The sequence below is a fragment of the Pieris rapae genome, chromosome Z (assembly GCF_905147795.1).
Source record: "Pieris rapae chromosome Z, ilPieRapa1.1, whole genome shotgun sequence".
In the NCBI taxonomy this organism is placed as follows: domain Eukaryota; kingdom Metazoa; phylum Arthropoda; class Insecta; order Lepidoptera; family Pieridae; genus Pieris; species Pieris rapae.
The window spans coordinates 5,928,748-5,948,747 of NC_059534.1; the positions used below are offsets into that span (position 1 = coordinate 5,928,748).

General features: G+C 32.5%; 1 protein-coding gene across 2 annotated transcripts in view; it reads left to right on the plus strand.

The window, feature by feature from the left end:
• The window catches only part of LOC110999830 (alpha-mannosidase 2), a 42,020-nt gene that overhangs the window by 5,711 nt on the left and 16,309 nt on the right, over positions 1 to 20,000 (plus strand). The gene's annotated exons all lie outside the window — the stretch shown is intronic.

Sequence of the window (20,000 nt, forward strand, 5' to 3'; positions counted from 1 at the left end):
GGTAATTACAAAAATACCTTACCCGATATGTAATATTTTTGTACTTGTGGCTTTCTGCAAACAATCAATTGCAAAATTTTATTTGTTTTCCAATTACGCGTTTTTTAAGTCTGGGAATAATTGAGCTATTAATTTTCAACGAAGTTATTATTTTATTAACTTATGCAGCAAAAAATGCCTATCTTTATTAAAACATCTTTATAGAATACGTTACTAATGCATATTTGGGTTAGACATGACTGTAAATATTTTAATGCGGCTTTTGTCTGAAAGGTTAGAAATAGTTTCGATAGTATATATTGTGTTATTATACGTTTGATTCATATTTTTATAGAAAGTGGACTTCCTCTCTAAAGTACATTGCTTCTTTCCATTTTTCGACATTACTTGAAGTAGGGAGAATGTAAAAAATATTGAAAGATTGATACACGATTTAATTAACTTCACTTGACAGAAAAATATAGAAACAACCTATTTGATACTTTGAATTGACCATTAAGTGACAGAATAACTAGTCTGGCCTTAAATACTGAAACATTTCTTTTGACATCATTTTAATTATGTTGAATTTGGAACACGTACACTATTTAAAAAAGTTATTTGTGTTAATTATCAAATTTAAATATAGAATGGAGTGTTAAAGAAAGTAGGATTGCAGTGATCGTCATGCACAAACTGGGTATGTAGCAGTCGGTCATATTCCAGACACTTCAAAAGCTTGGTATCAAATGTTCGTACATCGTACTATCAAAAAAATCAACAACACATCGTCTGTCGAAGACGAAAAAAAAATCGAAGCGGCCGTGTGCTGTTAGAACTACAAAGGCTGTTATACTGTTAAAGCCCATTAGGACGCCAAAAATCTTATTGGGTGAAATGAATGAAATGATTCCCGTTAAGACTCTGTCGCGTAGTATAAAACAAGACCTGATGATCAGTGCTTATCGTCAGTCGATATACAGGACATGCCCTAAATCAATTTTTACGAATAAAGAGAGTGTAAACGCCTTCTGTCGTATACCCTCTTTACCGATGAAAACAAATTCACGATTGTAGAATAGTAATATAATATTATCAATACTACATACAATAGGCAAAATGATAAAGAAGCTGCTAAAGTGGTCGGAAAGGTGCAACGTTGTCATCTCCCTGCGTCATTGATGGTTTCGTGGGGCGTGTCTTATCACAAAACTAAATTTTTGAGTCAAAACTTTAGCCAAGCTGTACTTTAGTCAAGGTACAATCATGGATAATGTTGTAAAACCTGTCAACAATACACTTTTTAGAAATATACCTTGGACTTTCCAGCAAAATGCTGTTATCATTGCTTAGGAACCAAATTTATTTTTATACAAAATACTGTTATAGTATAAAGCCCCGTAAATAAAGGGTTGAGTATCGCTTAACAACTAGCCTAACTTTTGTTATAGTTATAATATTGACGTCTTATATAAACAATGTAAGGTGAACTAGTCCAAGGCTTGCAAACGTTTTATTATTATTACAATTATATTGTATAGGGGATTGACAATATGACGTTTATACTGTACGTATATAGAGTTTTTAAAACACACTTACCTTTAAGTAGTTTATCACTGTAGCAAGTTTGTTCATTTTCTTGGTGTAGAGCTCTCCCTTTTCTAAGGTAACTGGGGAACGTTTAAAACACTAAACCGCGTCAGTGAATCACATACGCTTAAATTAAATGTCCAATCCGAAATTTCCTAAGAATCTTTCATGGATTGCAAAAAAAGCAAATCATTTTAAATGTACAAATATTAATAAATCAAACGTGGCTAGAAAATTTATGCGTCCTTTGGTTTATGTTTATTTAAATATCACACTACGACATCGAATTTTTTAGTTCACAATTTCGAGCCCGCTAACAGCCAGTCAACATTTGTAAAATTGACACGCATTTTTTCAAGGTTATTTATAAATTTATTTCTATATTCTGTTAATTGAAAAAAATGAAATAGCCACCCATCTTTTACATGTTTAATGTATAATAAATAAAGATCTTTAATGTGTCACAATTTCAACTATTCCAATGACATTGAAGTTGGTTCAGCTCGCACAACGAATGTAAATTATTATTAAAGACCTGAAGATAAACAATAAATCGATAAGAGATTCTCATTGTATCTAAATCAAATAACCTTAAGATATCCTTCAAATTAAACAGATGTAAATAAAATATTGAAAAATATTTTACCTTAAAAATAGAATTGAATAAAGAACCATTCTATTGATGTCTAAGTGAGGCACGCTTTCGCCCACATTCAAATACAGAGCTCTGGATATAATCTCGTCTAGAGCATTGTCAAACATAGAGAAAAAAATTGTTCAACTTCTCGCAGACTTCAGTTATGAATGTTTATTGAATTATCCGCAAATAGAACGTTCTTTAGAATAACATTTATTGTTCGCTTAAATATTTTTGTTATACCTTAATGGTACCAGTTCAATATCATTGGAACATAATGTGAAGTGCGAATAAAGATGCTCAAAGTAGGCTTTTATTGCAACTTTTTCATAAAATGTGGGAACACAAGAGTCCAAAAGTCTCTGGTTAATTCTTAATGTAGTAGAGTACTCATATTCCTCTCAAGCCATTTGATTTCCCATACGAAACGATTGCAATGGCTTACCGGCTCATGCAGCTCTAGATTTCTGTAGTTTTCTCAGTGTTGGGAATTTGGTAAGCCACTACCGAATAATCCGATTACATACTTCGATTTCCCTAAACGCCACTCACATAGTGGTTTCTAAATTATTGTTAGTATTCAAAGAAATTACTCTTAAACTAAAGAATAGGTATATCAAATCTACGAAAGTTTGGTCCCACCTTTTATGAAATTCCTTTAAATTTATTTAAGATACTTTTTTATCTACCGTAGTATACAATGTATCAATCAATAAGCTAAAGCTGCAGTTAATGTCAAATGACTTTATTATTATTATGTCTATATTTTCAAATTCGCTTTAGAAATGGCTTCGTGTATAACACTGTAATATCGTAATATCAGTTCAGAAACTTCCCTGAAGTCTGAAGTTCTCTCGTTTGACATAATATAATTAGTATATTAACTAGAAGTTTTAAGACTATGTATATTAATTTATAATTTAAGTTTTAAAAAGGCTCTATATCTTTGATAGACATTTGTCGGTCCGTTTTTGTAGAATAAGATTAGATTGCAACATCACAACATATTTGAACATATAAAAAAGGTGAAATTATAAGTCATGAATACAAATCAATACAATGGTATATTTTTAACGTTAACTCTATGATAAGTGACAAGATGAGTGCTTGAATTAGTCAGCTGATTTTTTTAAAAATAAGGGGCCATACGTGATTTACGAACGTTTGTGACTAACACACATTAACTGGCTACAACGGCGTCATGTACAGTTATGATGACATATCAGCCAATTGTTTGTTTGGAAACACACGACCTAGAATTTTTTGAGATTAGCTGTAGTGTTATAAATAACCAAAAAAATATCGTGAAAATATAGTGTTTTCAAAGCCGACAGTTTTGACCGTTATACTTAAAAGACAAAACCAACTGACCTTACGTTTTAAATTTTCTGAAGTAAATTAAATATCTAGACAATATTTGAATTTGTATTCAACGAAACGTGCGGAATATTGAGAGTAAAATTAGTTTTAAATGAAAAAAAATCTGATTTTATGCCTATGTGACTTTTTGCTGTTTGTTAAAAAAAAACAACCCCCTAGACACACATAAGTCAGTAAGTCTGTGTGTGTGGATTTTTTGATTGCTTATTGTGTGTTAAGTATAAGTCGTGCTGGTTGTCTTCTTTCTATAATCACTTGAGCGGATATAAAAAAAATGAATCAAATGCGGTAAAAGTATAAAGTTATGGTTAGTGAAGATAGGCTACGATCCATATAGCTTAACTAGCTTTTAACCTAGAACCAGCCCCGATCAATACATCAAATTCAAGTCAGATTCAATATAGAATAAGACAATTTTATAATGCACTGTTACGAAAATTCAATTTTTCAATTGTTTCTTTGTCAACTTTGTATCGGACATACTTTGCAGTTTTCAAAGTTAAGCATACATATTAAATGGCAGGACCAAATTGAGAACCCATATTAATACATTTCCAGCACTTCAAAGGGTTGCAACGCCTGTGGTCGATTTCGCGGAACTCTTCCCTTTCACTTGCTACGATTATTGCTATATGATTAAGAAAACTGTTCAAACATGTTCCCTTATAAATTTTTTCTACCTTACGTCGGGGTCTACGGGCTTATGTCGTTCACGTGTATAGTATTGTTTATATACAATTTTAGTACTTCCTGAATTTGGGAAATATACCCACATTAAATTTGCATGTAATATAGTATGCATGTTTTTTTTACTCACTGTTAGAACTGTGCGACGTTCCCCCATTGATATTTAAAAGTGAGTATTCAAAAACTGCACGTCGTCAAAATAGTTTCCATAGCTGTCAAGAGTCTTACAAGTGGCAAATTTAATAATTCTCAAGATGAAATACGTAGAGAATACTATGTTGGAAAATATAACAAATATAAAACTAAAACAATAAATTAAGCTGTCCCTGTCTGTAGCAGGGTATCTATAAAGTGCATGTATATTCATTACCTTTTGTGCATAAATGCCAAAGATCTTAATACACACGAGAGTGAAGCCAATTAAATTATCCTGTTCATAGTTAGTTGATACACAGAAATCGGTTCAATAGTTTCTGTGCTTGCCTGCTGAAGTTCTCGCTCCAGAGCATTAATGGCTTACGGTGTAACAATACCGAGTAGTACTAATTACGGACTAATCTTCACTAATCTTGTTATGCTCTCCCGTTGCAGAAGATCCTTGGGTATAATGAACATAAATTGGATGATTTTTCTTCAGATGCATTTTAAACTTTGTTTCTTTTATTAATCACGCTATAATTCATTAAAAGCGTGGAAAGAGTAAACGACATTGATTAGTTCTTGGGTGCTTATAATCCTTTAATGTACGATGAATTTAGAATGTAATAAATAGTGGTTTTCTGTAGACAAGTATGTGGTATTGACACTATCATTTGCGTGACAAATATAGCTGTGCGGTTGGGCAGCGATTAACAATCAAACGGACTTGTAATTGCTGTGTAACATACTGAAACAGGTATAAATATAGCATTAAACAATAAAATAAGTTATTATTGTTACAATTCATAATTCATATGGATAACTTTAATTAGCTTTAGGGCTTGTTTCACAATGTATGGATAAAGTACCAAAGAGCTATGCAACACATAAATTATTCGAAAGATAAAAGTTCCAAATAAGATACTTCGCGTTTCATGACAAATAGCGCTATCTGACAGTCGTGAAACGCAAAAATACTGTTTATCCTACCAATAAGTAATAAATAGCTTATTTGGAATTTATCCGAACATTATGAAACAGACCCTATGTATATTAATTTATAAGTTAAGTTATAAAAAAGCTCTATATCTTTGATAGACATTGGTCGGCCCGTTTTTGTAGAATAAGATTAGATCACCACAACATATTTGAACATATAAAAAGGGACTTACAATAGACATATAATAGACTCTTAGTGTAATTAGAAGTTGATATTAGTTGGCAGAAAGGAATGTGTCCCGACTTCGTCAGGCTGAATAACAAAAAAATATATATATGGAAATAATATAGGAATTGTAAAATTAAGATCCTTTCAGTAATTGTTAATATGTAATAATAATTCATTTATTTAATCAGGCAGTGAACAATCCATATGGTATTATTGTGTTACAATATTTTCGTAAAGATAACGTATTTTAGTAGGTTAGTTTAAACTATATTCTAGCATAAATTAAGAAGGGTACATGCAGGCCGTTGCAATGACAGACGTAAGGGACATCTGTCCATCTCGATGTTACCGCCAACATTAACAATAATACAAATATTTCCTCTTTATAAGTTTATATTCAAAATGAAAACTTACCAGTGCAAGAGTAATATATTTTACATCTTCAATACCTTGTTGAACTTCAGTTGCTCTAGCTTGAGGTAGTGAAGTTCATTTCCTTTCTATTCAAAGTAACAGTCGTACGATTTCATGTTATTCATACGCCGTACCTTTAAATTTTTTACAATGTGTATAACAATTTTCCACTCATTCCATACATACTCGTACGTAAGTGACGGATTTTATACCATATTAATTGCACTACGTAATGCTTGTACCTGCATAGAAAGTGGTTTCAATTTCACTATTAGCAGCGTTCCCCTATATGGAATCCTCTGTGATTAACCGCTTCGGTCCCTTGTGACGAATTCGTTTCACACATATATTAATGTATTGCGTTGTTCGTTTATATGAAAATTTGTTAACAATTTTCCCTATAGATTCAAAGAATTTAATTAATAAGTCATAAAATCATTAATAATAGGAAACTTTATTGAACTTATGTCAGTAATAAAAAAATCTATTTTTTTTTATTCTCATATTAATTGGAAACGGGCGAGAAGAACTGGCAATAATTTTCCGTCACTCTGAATAGTGATATAAAACATATCATAATTTTATATTAAATACTTATTAAAGAGGTTAAAGTAACATTACATTTTCAAACACTTTAATGTATGAACCGGATCATAATTAAAATTATAACATGTGCTTACTGAATTGTTCATTTGTTTAACGCGATTTTAACAAATACGAAGTTGAGCACACCGAATCGTATTTAAAGCAGCAATAAGTAATTAATTTGAGCTGTCGTATATAAATAGTCATTGCAATACAGCGCTCTGTACGATTTTTCATTTATTTCAATCAAATTATTTATAAAGAAAATATTTTAAAAAAACTCTTTTAACTTACTTGAAAAATTAAAAAGCTAACTGGAGTGTTTTTCAGCTGCTCAAAGCTCCTAACGTACTTTGCGTATTAGGTAAATATACTTCACGGGACGGTTTAGGTACTTGGGTAATGCTTTCAACGTTTCCCGTGTTGGCAGAAGGCGCTGTTGCCGTGTTTGTGGCTAGGAAACAACAACCGAGACACACCTGCCAACAGCCGAGCTAACCGAACTTCGGATTGGATAACGCTAAAAAAAATTTTACCTAACGGCCAGTCTAGCTGTCATAATTTAAACTACTTTCACCGGAATTTCTTTCGGTTTTTAGTGGTACCAGTGGTAAATAACGTTATATTTACCGCGGATTTATTAAAGACGGGGTTCGTTTTGAGTGATCTTGACTTGCCTAAAGTTTACCGCCTCCAACTATACCAACGAACCAATAGTTCTTCATGAGAGAACATTCTCCGTGTAAACAATGGAAGACTAATATGTCCTATTCTCGGTAACATTTGAAACACAATTTGAATAAAAGCTTATTTGCAAACATTCAACTAAATTTCTTACAATATATTCGCTCAATATTCCTTTCAACGTCACTTCAATAGGATTTATCTCGTTGTTGCATTGAGTATAAAAGTGTATTTACTTGAAAAGTTATATGAAAAGAAATATGAAGATATTAAGCGAGAAAAACTTTGTTTATTTGCTTTAAGCATTGAGGGAAGAGCAAAAATATTATCAAGTTGTAATCTCATTGAAGTTGATATTTGTAACAGATGTTTTTGATAGTTTTATGAATTTTTATGAAATTTAGCTTTAGGATTGTTTTATAAACGAACAGCATACAATTGGCGTCTATATGGGTGAATATAAATTTATTTATTCATATAGGAAACATAATGTACACTTATGAAGGTCAAAAACAGGAATTTAAAATTTTACATTTACTGTCCGTCCTCAAATCAAGGGCGTAGAACGGAAGAGAAGGCAATAAACTCTCCTCTACTCTTTTTAATCGCCCATTTTTTATTTTATACAACGTTAGGAAAGAGTTGCAATCATTACACCATGTCCCACATGACGTCTTAAGTAGTTAATAATAATAAAATAAATGAAAAATGTATTTATATTATTTTTTATTCTTACAATAACTTAATAGTAATACAAGTTAAACTAAACTAAAACATAATATAAACAATATAATATAACAAGTAAAACCTTAAAACCTAAACCATTTTAATACTAATTATAAATAATGCAATTCTTGTGAATTCAGCCAGTGTGCAACTAAACACATCTGTCTCAGACGCAATAATATTTAGGGTGCGTAAGACACGCGTAAATGGTGCTTCTCGGAGTAAATTCGTACGCGCCCGAGGCACTGCCAGCATTTGAAATCGTTTATCACGCCGAGTGTGGCTATATGGCACATCCAGCCCCAGTCTCTCCAATATTTCCGCATTATATACTTTACCTATAAGGACTTAAAAAAATATAATGTGATAGTAAGGTCTTACCTCTAACTTGTTATATCCTATCATACCCAAGACAAAGAAAGTTGGATACATTACTGGATAAAATAGGTACACTCCATAAAACATCATGTAAATGTATCTCGTAAATTTATTTTGAATACGCTCCGATAAGAGAATATTTTTTCTTGTGGGGCCCAAATCATAGAGTAACATTCCAAGTGGATCCTAACAAGTGCATTATACAATGCCATTAACGCTTTTATATTTAAAAAACCTTTGGCCATACGCAAAATAAACTCAAAATTCCTATAAGAAAATACAAATTATTTTTATGTGTTCCCGAAAATTTAGATCTACGTTTAAATGGACACCGCGATCTTTTATTTCTGCTACTCTTGGAATTGGCTGCTTCTCAATGTAATGATTGTAGGGAATCGGTGTCCCTGAAAAGAAATAACAGCACATTTTGCAGAATTACGTTGTCGAATTTTTCCTGCACCAATTTACTACCCAATCAATTAATTAATATCCTGCTGTAATCCTAGACAATCTTCCACGGCCGGCCGGCTAATCCGCCGTGATAATATAAGATCATCTGCGACCAGCAAACATTTTGCCTCTTCTACTGCTCCTGGATCATTTACCATTAACAAAAATTCTAAAGGTCCTAAATTGCTCCCCTGTGTCACGCCAGACCAAGTGTAATATTTCTTAGATTTAATGACATCACATTCCACATACTGCTAACTTATGTGTCATGTGACTTGCCATGAACCGAATCAATGACGCAGTGAAGCCACCTTTTGCTAATTTTTGTAAGAGCACATCATTATCAACCATGTCAAATGCTTTTCTCATATCTAAGTAGGCTGCATCAACTTGTACTATCCACAACTGGTACTATCTATATAGTTCCACGTAGCAATTTTAAAAACCAAATTTATTTTAATACATTTATGAATAAATATTCTTGAAATTCCGCACAACATTTAAAACAAATAGGCTGTACACCATATCCCAAATAATTTTACATCGTACAAAATATTTCAATTATATCGCCCTCTGAATTGATGATTAAAAAAAATCAGATATATGTATTTTATATTTAAACATTCGGTAAAATTTATTTCGTGTTCTATATTTACTGAATTCCTGAATTAGGTGGACTGACATAGCATTGTGTTTATGTGTCATTTGCAAAATCCTATCGGTTACAATTACATCTATAAGGTACCCTCGATAACTAATAATTTTCCAAGCCCGCTATTTAAATCTGCAAAATGATCGATTTTTACTGGTATATTATGCAAAATGCTGCAGTTCAAAATTCTCAAAATGCAAGTCTTAATTTTTTCTTTGGTCACCAATATCAATGATTAGTAAACAAAAAAATAAAATTAACCTGTAAATGTATTATAAATCGATATTCATTTGTTACATAAATTATCGAAAATATGCAATCATTTTATTTTTTATTATCAGACAAATATTGTAGATTAGTGAACGTTGACATTATTCAGATTCAGAATTCTTACCAGTTCAGCTAGTATTGTATAAAGTTAACATATGCGTCATATAAACTTTTATATCACCTGCGTTTGAAGCATCTAAGAAATGTTTCTCTATTGTAGGCCTAGCCTAGAATAGCCTAGCTGCAACTAATACTTTTGACCGTTTTTTTGGAAAAAGCGAAATGGGCGCTTGTTCGATTAGGCCAGACGAACAGGCGCCGTCGCATATGAATAAATAATAATAATAATCGAGTGGCACTACAACCCTTGGCCTTGGCCTCAGATTGCATCCGTTTCGTCGATCATTTTTATAACATCGAGAAGTAGTGAGCCCAGCCTACTGCCTGACACATGTGGTCAATTTTTGAATTAGAGATGTGACAAATTCGCATTGGTATGGACAACTTAGACCCTTGAACCGTGTCTAATAAAAAACGATATTCATAAAATATAAATGATATCTCGTCTGCTCTTCGTTGCCCCTGCTCGGAGACCTCATAATTGGTTAATTGTGTATAATTGCAATTCCCACTATTATCAGATGTTCAAGCAAAATAGTGTTTCCGTATTCAATAAAATTCGTTCGTTGATTGTTTTATTTTGATTGATATTAAAACTGATTTGAAAATGCATATCTATTTTTTACCCAAATACTTTTATTGGATTGATGTTTCGCTTGATGGTTTGAAATATGTTTGAGTTGTGAAGTTGTAAATATTATATACGGTTACACATTGATAAGTCTTAATATTAAAATTAATTTAAAAGGGTTAATTCTAAATACATATAAATAATAATTACAAAAAAGAGTAACATACTACAATACTAAAAAAAGGTTCCTGTATTAAATATAGTATGCCGTATTTCCTTTGTGAGAAAATCACCAAATCCGTAGCCCCGGTACTATCCACCAAGCGCCTTCTAAAGAAAGTGCACGCCAAGACCTAGGCTCAAAAATTCTAGCCCCGAAAATTCTAAAATAAATTTTTATTTTTTTTATTTTAGAATGTCTTGCCATCGTCCCTTACGTTGATATAAGCGGTAGATTGAGCGCTACTCGAGAAATAAAACTACCTAAACCTTTATGGAGTGACGCCGTGGAAAGCACTTTATTAACTCAATGCTACAGGGACATCTCATGCACTAAGCCAAGGCTGACGGCAATCGGATTTGTCTGATGTGTGTGATGAGAGACACGCTAGACACTCTTTTATTTTACATACACTGAATCCCTAAGCATATTGTATAACGATGCCCGGTTGGTGTTAGCAAAAGGATTATCGAAAAATAATTCAAATTTTATCTAAGCGACTGTATTACGCCTAATCAATCAATTTTAGTAATTTGTTTCCTCATAATACAGATGTTTTTAATTATGAGTCCTGAGTGGGCTAAGTAATATCTGAGTAATATCTGGAGGGCGTTGAGAAAGTTCTACACGCTAATTAAATAAATATTGTTGATGATAAATGTAACTGTGTTACTTTTCATTTTTTGTTCGGTATTATTATTGGATATTGTCATAAAATCAAATTAATTTCAAAATTTTACTCTACTATTTCGAACAATAATTATAAAACCTATCAAAAGTTTACACTGGTAGTTTTTTGGTAAATGTATTACTTGATGATGACTAATTTGTTGAACCAGCTGATAACCAGTACACTCGTTTGCCTCCTGTCCAAAAAAAAATTCAGTATATAGTATTCTTTCAATATTAATTTCTGTATTTAATTAGGGACATTCATTTCTGCGTCCTTATCCCACTTATACTTGTATGATACCAAATATGTTTTATTATTCCTAGTTGTCGTACGATTATGACATAATTCTATACATATGATAAATTTAATCAAGAGTTTTATCCAAAACTCAATTTAAATAGCAAGTTAAAATTTGTTAATTTTGCAATACATGCGGACTATATTAAATAAAAAGGCTTTATTGCCACCTTTCAACCACATCAATACGCTCGTAGTGATGTAATAATTAAAGCGATCGCGTCAAATATGTAATTTCGATAAAGTTGTCGTAATTTCTAGGCGATAATTTCACAACCTTGGGATTGTTCCGTACAATAATTCAACATTAAATCGCTATTGAATTTGAATTTGGTGGTTGTATACGTTTAAATTTTAAAAGTCAAATTCTTGCGAAATGTTCACCTAATAACTGTCAACGATTAATATTTTTTAATAGTTAAACGATAACCTCTTATTTCCCTTGACATTGAATTTAAGTGACACGATAATGTACATATAGGTTGTCATGTGTAAGTTGGCGTGTGGCAGAAAAAGGTACTAATTTTGACAGTTGTGTTGACAGTTCTAACAGCTTGGTAGCCTCACGTGTGTCGGTGCTAATAATTTGTGTTTTAAAGTGTAAAAATCATTACGAAACATGCCAAAAGTAGTGCGGAGTGCAGCTAGAGAAATTATTCTAGCTGTAAAACGTTTTTGTGAAGAGGAGAAACGTAACAATGGGCCGATTATTCCATTTCAACAAGTGAATGCTCGAACAGCGGCTTTGACAGGTAAAGTATTGCCAGTTAAAAGTGATATTTATATCCCCAAATTTAGGGAAAAATAATAATTGCTTTTGAAAGTAAATGTGATTGATGGATAACTTAAAATATTTTTTGTTTTATTTAAGGTGTTTCTGAAAGAACCGTGAACCGTATAGTTTCAGAGGGAAAAATCATGGAAAGTAATTTTACAGCGAGAACTGAAGTCCCTAATCAAGCAGCTCAAGGACCTTCCACATCCACAGCTTGTGATGACAATTCCACACCAGAGAACACTACTTCCGAGGCTAAGACGATAAAACTAGTCACTCCAGGTAAAAGTAGAAAAAGAAAATTAACTGTTTCTGATTTGGATGACTTTGATCTTTGTGTTATTAGACGCAAAATCCAATCTTATTATTTAAATAATTCCGTCCCTACTCTCAGAAAATTACATTGTGATCTAAAGGCAGACATCAATTTCAAGGGTAGTATAGAATCTCTCAGAAAAATACTACACAAGTTGGGATTTAGTTATAAAAAGAATAAATCCAAAAGGATGGTTCTCATGGAGCGATATGATGTTGTTGCCTGGCGATCAAGATTTTTACGAGAAATAGACAATAATAGAAGGAGTGACAATCCGAGGCCAATCGTTTATTTGGACGAGACTTATTTACACCCTGGCTATAAAGTTAAAAAATGTTGGCAGTCTGAGGAAACTGAAGGTGTCCTTACAGAAGTCTCAGAAGGTCAGAGATGGATCATAGTGAATGCCGGAAGTGAGAAAGGTTTTATCCCCAATAGTCTTTTGTGTTTCAAATCTAAGACCAAAAGTGGAGATTATCACGACGAGATGAATGGAGATAACTTCAGTAAATGGCTACAAGAAAAGCTTATCCCAAACTTAGAGCCCAATTCATTAATAGTGATGGACAATGCGTCATATCACTGTATTAAAATAAATAAACGCGTGACAATGAACAGTAAGAAACAAGAGATGCAAGATTTCATAAAAAAAAACAATCTTTCATACTTGGAAACCATGAAAAAAGCAGAATTGTATGAAATTATAAAAACAATCAATCAGGAGAATGTCTACTTAATTGATGAAATATTAAAGAAACATGGTCATAAGGCTGTAAGACTTCCGCCTTATCATTGTGACTTTAATGCAATAGAATTCATTTGGAGTTCGTTCAAAAGAATATTTGCAGACACAAATGTTACTGGCCTCTCTGAAAACATGGAACAGAGAATCCATAGTGCATTTTCCAAAATAACTGCTGAAGAATGGCAGAAACACTGTAATCACGTTATAAATGTTGAAAATAATTATCGTATGACAGACAACCGCCTTGAAACAGTAATGGAACCATTTTTAATTGATTTGAATAGCAGCGACTCAGATTCTTCTGACACAGATGACTCTGAAGAATTCATGGAAGGAATAATGCCTCTAACAGACCATAATTACTATAAAAAATAATTTTTTGTTATTGAGTTTTTTATTTACCTTTAATGTAATATCTAAGAATATCCATCAATCCAAACTAAACAAAAAAAGTGGCAACACAGAGGGTTGTAGGAGGCGCCGCCACTGGAACGCCAACTTATACTTGACAGTCTATACAATTGTATTGCGTCTCTAATGCATACAATACCATTATCATCTTAAACATATTTATTTAATTATTCACACTTCGTTGCAAAGAAACACAGATAACACAATACATAAAAATTATAAGGGATGCAACGGGCGGCCTTATCGCTAACTAGCGATCTCTCCCACGCAATCCTAGTAAATACATATGTTATATAAAACTCTTAACTTAAGTAAAAACACCTTTGAATAACGCTGAAAAGGTTTGTAAAATGCGCTAATCAATAAATTTATTAAAATGTATATTTATCGTGGCACTGGCTGCTCAATGTTCATCTATTAATTTTTGTGTCTAAGTGTAAAATGTCTAGTGGCAAACGATGAGGGAAAACATGGTAAGAACGTCTAGGACTAATCATTATCTCTAACGTGATCAAAGACATGGATACTGAAATCGAGGCCTGTATGTTAAAACTTCCAATAGCTATTGCGAACCATACACTGTTGTATGCAATTTAGATATAGTTACTTTTAAATACGCAGTGCTTCTGTAACCTTGGAATTGCGTGCTACGAAAACGGAGTTACGAAGGACCAGCACGGACGCCATGGTATATGATCTTAATTTGGAAGTTCCAATCTTGTGTATTCTAGAAGACTAAAAAATATCCAAAATTATTCGAAATAATTAAATGTGCATGTAACACTATAATAAAAAATTGTTAAGGCATGGCAATCATGACATATTGACATAACATCATGATATAAATTTTTTTTTTTGTAAGATCTAAATATTCCATATGATAACATTCAAGAGCTCGAAAACAAAATCGCTGTCTCTTTTCATTTCGAACACTGTACAAACAAATCCGGCAAATGGCATGGAAAATAATAAAACCACCACCACTGTTTGTTTTCATAAGCGAAAACGAATTCCCTCGCAATATTATCTATTCCGGTGCATCGTTTATTAGTCTTGGATGGGATTTCACGTGAAATACAATATTACTTTTAAGGGCTTAACTTCTGTTCACGTAGATGCAATAAAATTTTATCAAAGTAGTATTATACTTCGCTTATAACAGAATGTATCATATTTTGTTCTGGTACAGTAGATGTTACATAGTAGGTCTGAGAATATATAGGCTGAATTTTATTTGTCATCTAATATGAAAGAAATCGATGGATATTTCAAAGCAGGAAATCGGTTCAAAGGATGATTTGAAAAAAATGAAAACTGCATTAAAACGCTAGAAACTTAAAAAAAAATCAAAAGCAAAAATAACAGACCAATTATAATTTATTTATTTCTACTGAATGGTAAAAGGAGTAAAAACGTTATTGTTAACTTATTATATGTATTGTACGTATGTGTCAAAGGCTTCGACGTAAAAATTATTGGAAATACCGTTTCTATTCGAAGTACAAAATTGCATTTGTCGGGTCAGGTGTTAGTGAATGCTACATTGTATCGACTGTGTCACAGTATAATTGATCGAGGAAGGGAGAGCATCGCTTTACTACTAATCCCACTTTGCATCTTCATTGAATAAGCATCAGTTATCTACAAACACATAAGGCTGGTGTCGACACAGTATACTCTATCAAAGGGACTAAGTATATTGCGGATAATGTGCAGAAATTATGTTGTAGGTCAGTTATTATAGTTATACATACAGCCTAAACTTATTTAAGAATAGCATTTTCAATGTAAAAGCCACTATTATTCTAAATGTAAGAAATACAAACTTTCTGAAGAATCGGGTCGGTAAACGAAGGGGTCTGGTTAAAAGCTTGTCGTAGATTGTATTAAGAATACTTACAAAATTAACTCAAATGCGCGTCAATACGTAAAATATGAATCTCTTCAAGCGAGATGCAGTTTAAAATTTATTAAAGTACTGTTATTTATAGTACCCATTGCGTTGTAATGTTTACCTGAAAGCTCCATCGTACATCGACATACCCGGAGGGCGAGGCTACTGAAGGGATTTCGACCCTTTGCTCGACTCTACTGTGACCTCCAGTCGTAACATTGTTATGTGTGCTGTGAACCCGTGTAACCTCTACACTGTTTTTCGTATGTATAGTATACGGCTTCTTATGAAATTCAAATTTTAGAATTTCCAATCACATTGATGCTTGTATGAAAAGTCTTTTGTACATTTCAATAATTCTTTGAGAGTTTGGATAAATGAAATCTTAAATATATTTTTGTCAGCCCTAATATAAATAGGTATTAGTGTTTGCCACCTGCTTTAAAAAAATATACGTTCAATTTAGTTCGAATTTTAGGATATCTTACACCACGCCACAGAGTGTAGAGAGTAATATTATAAGGTGTGTAAGATTTAAACTTATTTATTTACGCTATAGGATATATAATTATGTAATTGTTGTGCAAGCAAGATATCTTACCAGGGGTGTCAAAATAGTGTTTATATCTCGACCGTGGACTGTACATAGTGCATTTAATATCCGGAGCACCAATGGATTAACGTTCGATATGCGCAAACACATGCTTTTGTCGTACACCGAGGAAATTGACATGTCTTGTGTCAGGAACAGAAGGCCGACCACTTACTTGTTTAAGGAAAATTAATGTATGTAACAGACGCAATCTATTAAAATATACTTCTTAATTTCTTCTTATACACCGCAGTTTTATGTTCTACGTATGTTTCCATTATTTTTGAAAAACAATGTTAGCCGTGGTTCGAAAATTGATCTGCTTGTCCTAACATTTTAGAACTAATTGAGAGCTTTGACGGGACCTTTAAAGAATGCAATCCGTTTACTTTTTGCTAACTCCTAAGTTCCTAAGACAACGTTACATGTCAAAGATTTAGTAGTTTAATAATAATTAATTATTTGATTAAATTAAATGTGTTCGAACAATTGTTTATTGAATAATACAGTTCAAACTGTTTTGTGTTGTATCTAAACAAACTGTTGTCGTTTGTCTGTTTTTATAGTTGTTTTCATATCGAGAATACACCTCGAATATTCATACGTATTTTTGAATTCATAAACTCAAAGGAAAACTTAAAATAAAAGTAAAATTTAAACAATAGCGACAATAAATGATTACGGGAGAAATGGTCGAATGATATTTTTAATTTAGTTCATTTGTGCACTGAAAATAACAATGCCATTTTCGCTCCAGTAACCAGTCCAACATAATTTATAGAATGAATTAAAGCCGATTACAGATAACTTTTTCCCGGTATTTTGTATTAAACGAACATACTGAAATTTGATGCGGGAATAACATTGTTTCTTTAAAACCTTAGGCACTCTTGCCAATTATATTTCCAAAGCGCAGATTTTGAATAAATTTGTTTGTCATATTTGAATGGATAATGGCCAACCCTCTGTTATGACGAGCACGATTGCGATTGTAACACCGAACGAGCGCGGCCAAAGGATTCAGTAACGGTGCGGTGCGGCGCCGCACCGCAATTATTTCGAGCTATAGGGTGCCAGGGCGTTGCGGTGTGGCAATATATTTTACCCGTCCCTGCCTCGTCTCGCCGGTCATATCTCGCGAGCTTGAGGCAAAACGCGTCGTGTGCCATGGTATAGTAATTTGTATGTAGGATGACGTTGCGGCACCGCTCCGGCGCCGTACCGCACGGTTACCGCATCGTATGGCCGCGCTCTAAAAGACCGTTAAGTCAAAGGTATATAGTGAGAGACTAAGAAATGACACGCAATTGCTTGTGAGTCCTAGTTGCCTAGATAGACATTTGAAGGCTCCTTGTTCCATTTTATTTCAGGGCTGTCTAGAAAAATAACGATATTAATTTTATTACTTGATAGAAAGTAGTGAGAGACTTTTTATTAAAATATTTTTTTAAATGTGTAAAATTGCATAGTTTTGAAATACAATGTCTATGTTTTACTTTAAATATCTTTTTAATAACAGTCGCACAAAGCAGTATATGAAAAGAACCTATATACAACTAGTTATAATAATATTTGGTTTAATTTGTAATTTAAATGAATAAACGTGACTGTCTACCAGATTTACAAATTGAATTGGGTTATTCTGAGATGTTTAGTTGGCTTCCATTGTTATACATATATGCTCTACATAAAATATTTGAGATCAAATCTTTTATAAACGTTCCTACAATGCTTATAAAAAGGTATTTAGAATTTTATGTTTAGGAGTATTTTGTAAATAAAAGTATTTTGAATATATATACTTTATTAACCATTCAGTTTTAATAAATTAGGGGCTTATTTTATGGGAACATTTCCTCTATAAACACTTTAACGTTTAAACTTTTTAAAGATTAGACCCTTTTGAATGTGTGTTCAATTTAGTTATTGTACATTTGTACGTAGCGAAAACGATTATGGGAATCTACCGAATCCTATTTTCCTGTTTACTGGTATTCAGAAGTTTGAAATTGCTATCTATTCAAAAGCAAAAGCGAAAGGGAGGCGAGATTCGAGCGTTGAACAGTGGGAGAATTTAAGAGTTGGCGAAAGATAGAGAGAAATGGAGTAGTCTGTATGAGGACTTAACTCGTGAAGAGGTCCTTACAACTAAGTATTTATAGGATTAAGCTTGTTTGTTTTATACTAGCAAAATTCACGAACGTTGTTTCGCCTTAATATGTTTTTTTCTTTAGCCTGCCTTGTATGTAAAATATGCTATGTTTCCCTGTAGAGACTGTTCGGTTTTTCGGAATAAAAACTGAAATACTTAATAAATAAATAAATCAGTGGCGCTACAACCTCTTTGGGTCTTGGCCTCAGGTTTCTGAATCTGTTTCATGCTCATTTTTAAATCTAAATTCTAATAGACAAGTAGGTGATAAGCCTCCACACGCTTGACACACTTCCTCGGCTTTTTTGGGTAAGACATGTCGGTTTCTTCACGATGTTTTCCTTCACCGTTCGAGCAAATGAATTTGCTTTGCTTTTCTTTTTGCAATTAAATGCGCACATAGAAAGAAAGTCCATTGGTGCACAGCGGGGGATCGAACCTACGACCTCAGGTATGAGAGTCGCACGCTGAAGCCACTAGGCAACAACACTGCTCACTAAATACTTAATAAAACTAAATTTTTTATTTACTTTTATATTTTTTTTAGAAAAAACCTTCCTCAGCGTTAAAAAAAATAAACAAAATACTAAATATATATGTATATTGTCAGCAAAGTTATTAAGGAATGATGCCTAGCAATTTTTATTCATTCATTTACCAACTTATGATTTACTCTTAGTGCGTGTTTAATAAAGCGTATAAAAAAGAGTACGTTCTGGGAATTATGGTGAAATTGACATTTATTAAGTAGATATTAGAAACCCCATTAGTATGTATTATGCGATACGTGTTGATTTAAATTTACTAATATTAAATTAGTTATTGTTAGAATAAAAAGCGTCGTATATCAACGAATATATTATGTCAATTAGCAATGTATGGATAAACTAATATCACTGGAAAAGTGTTACAAAAATGAAAATTAATGTGTACTAATATCCCTAATCTCTAATAAAATTGGCGTATATTCGTGTAGTTTTCGATTTTTGTATTTTTAGCTCACGAGAGACAGATATGTATCTATTGTACTGTATTGGGTTGCTATGTGGCTTTGTTACATATGTTTCCAAGGGATAATGATGGCGTCCGATTTATTATTTGGGTTTTAGCTAATTCATACAACTATTGTTTCACCTAGAATCGAAGCCAGGAAAGGACAAGGCATATTTATTTATTTTCTATAATCTGATCTTTCTAATCTTTATATAAAAAAATATAAAGAAATATATATATATATATATACAATGTGTTACCTATATACAAGTGATACATCTTCTACATATAGGTAACACAAGTACACTTATGAATCTGAAAAAGGAAATGTTAATTACAACATAAAACATTATCGATTATTAAATTTGATAGACAAATATGACTTTAAATAATGGCAGCGGAAAAACAAAAATAAAATTTCGGTCCCAGGGTAGAAAGCACTATTGTATCTTGAGAATAATAAATTCATTACTTAACTACGGTATGAAAATTACTCGTTTTAC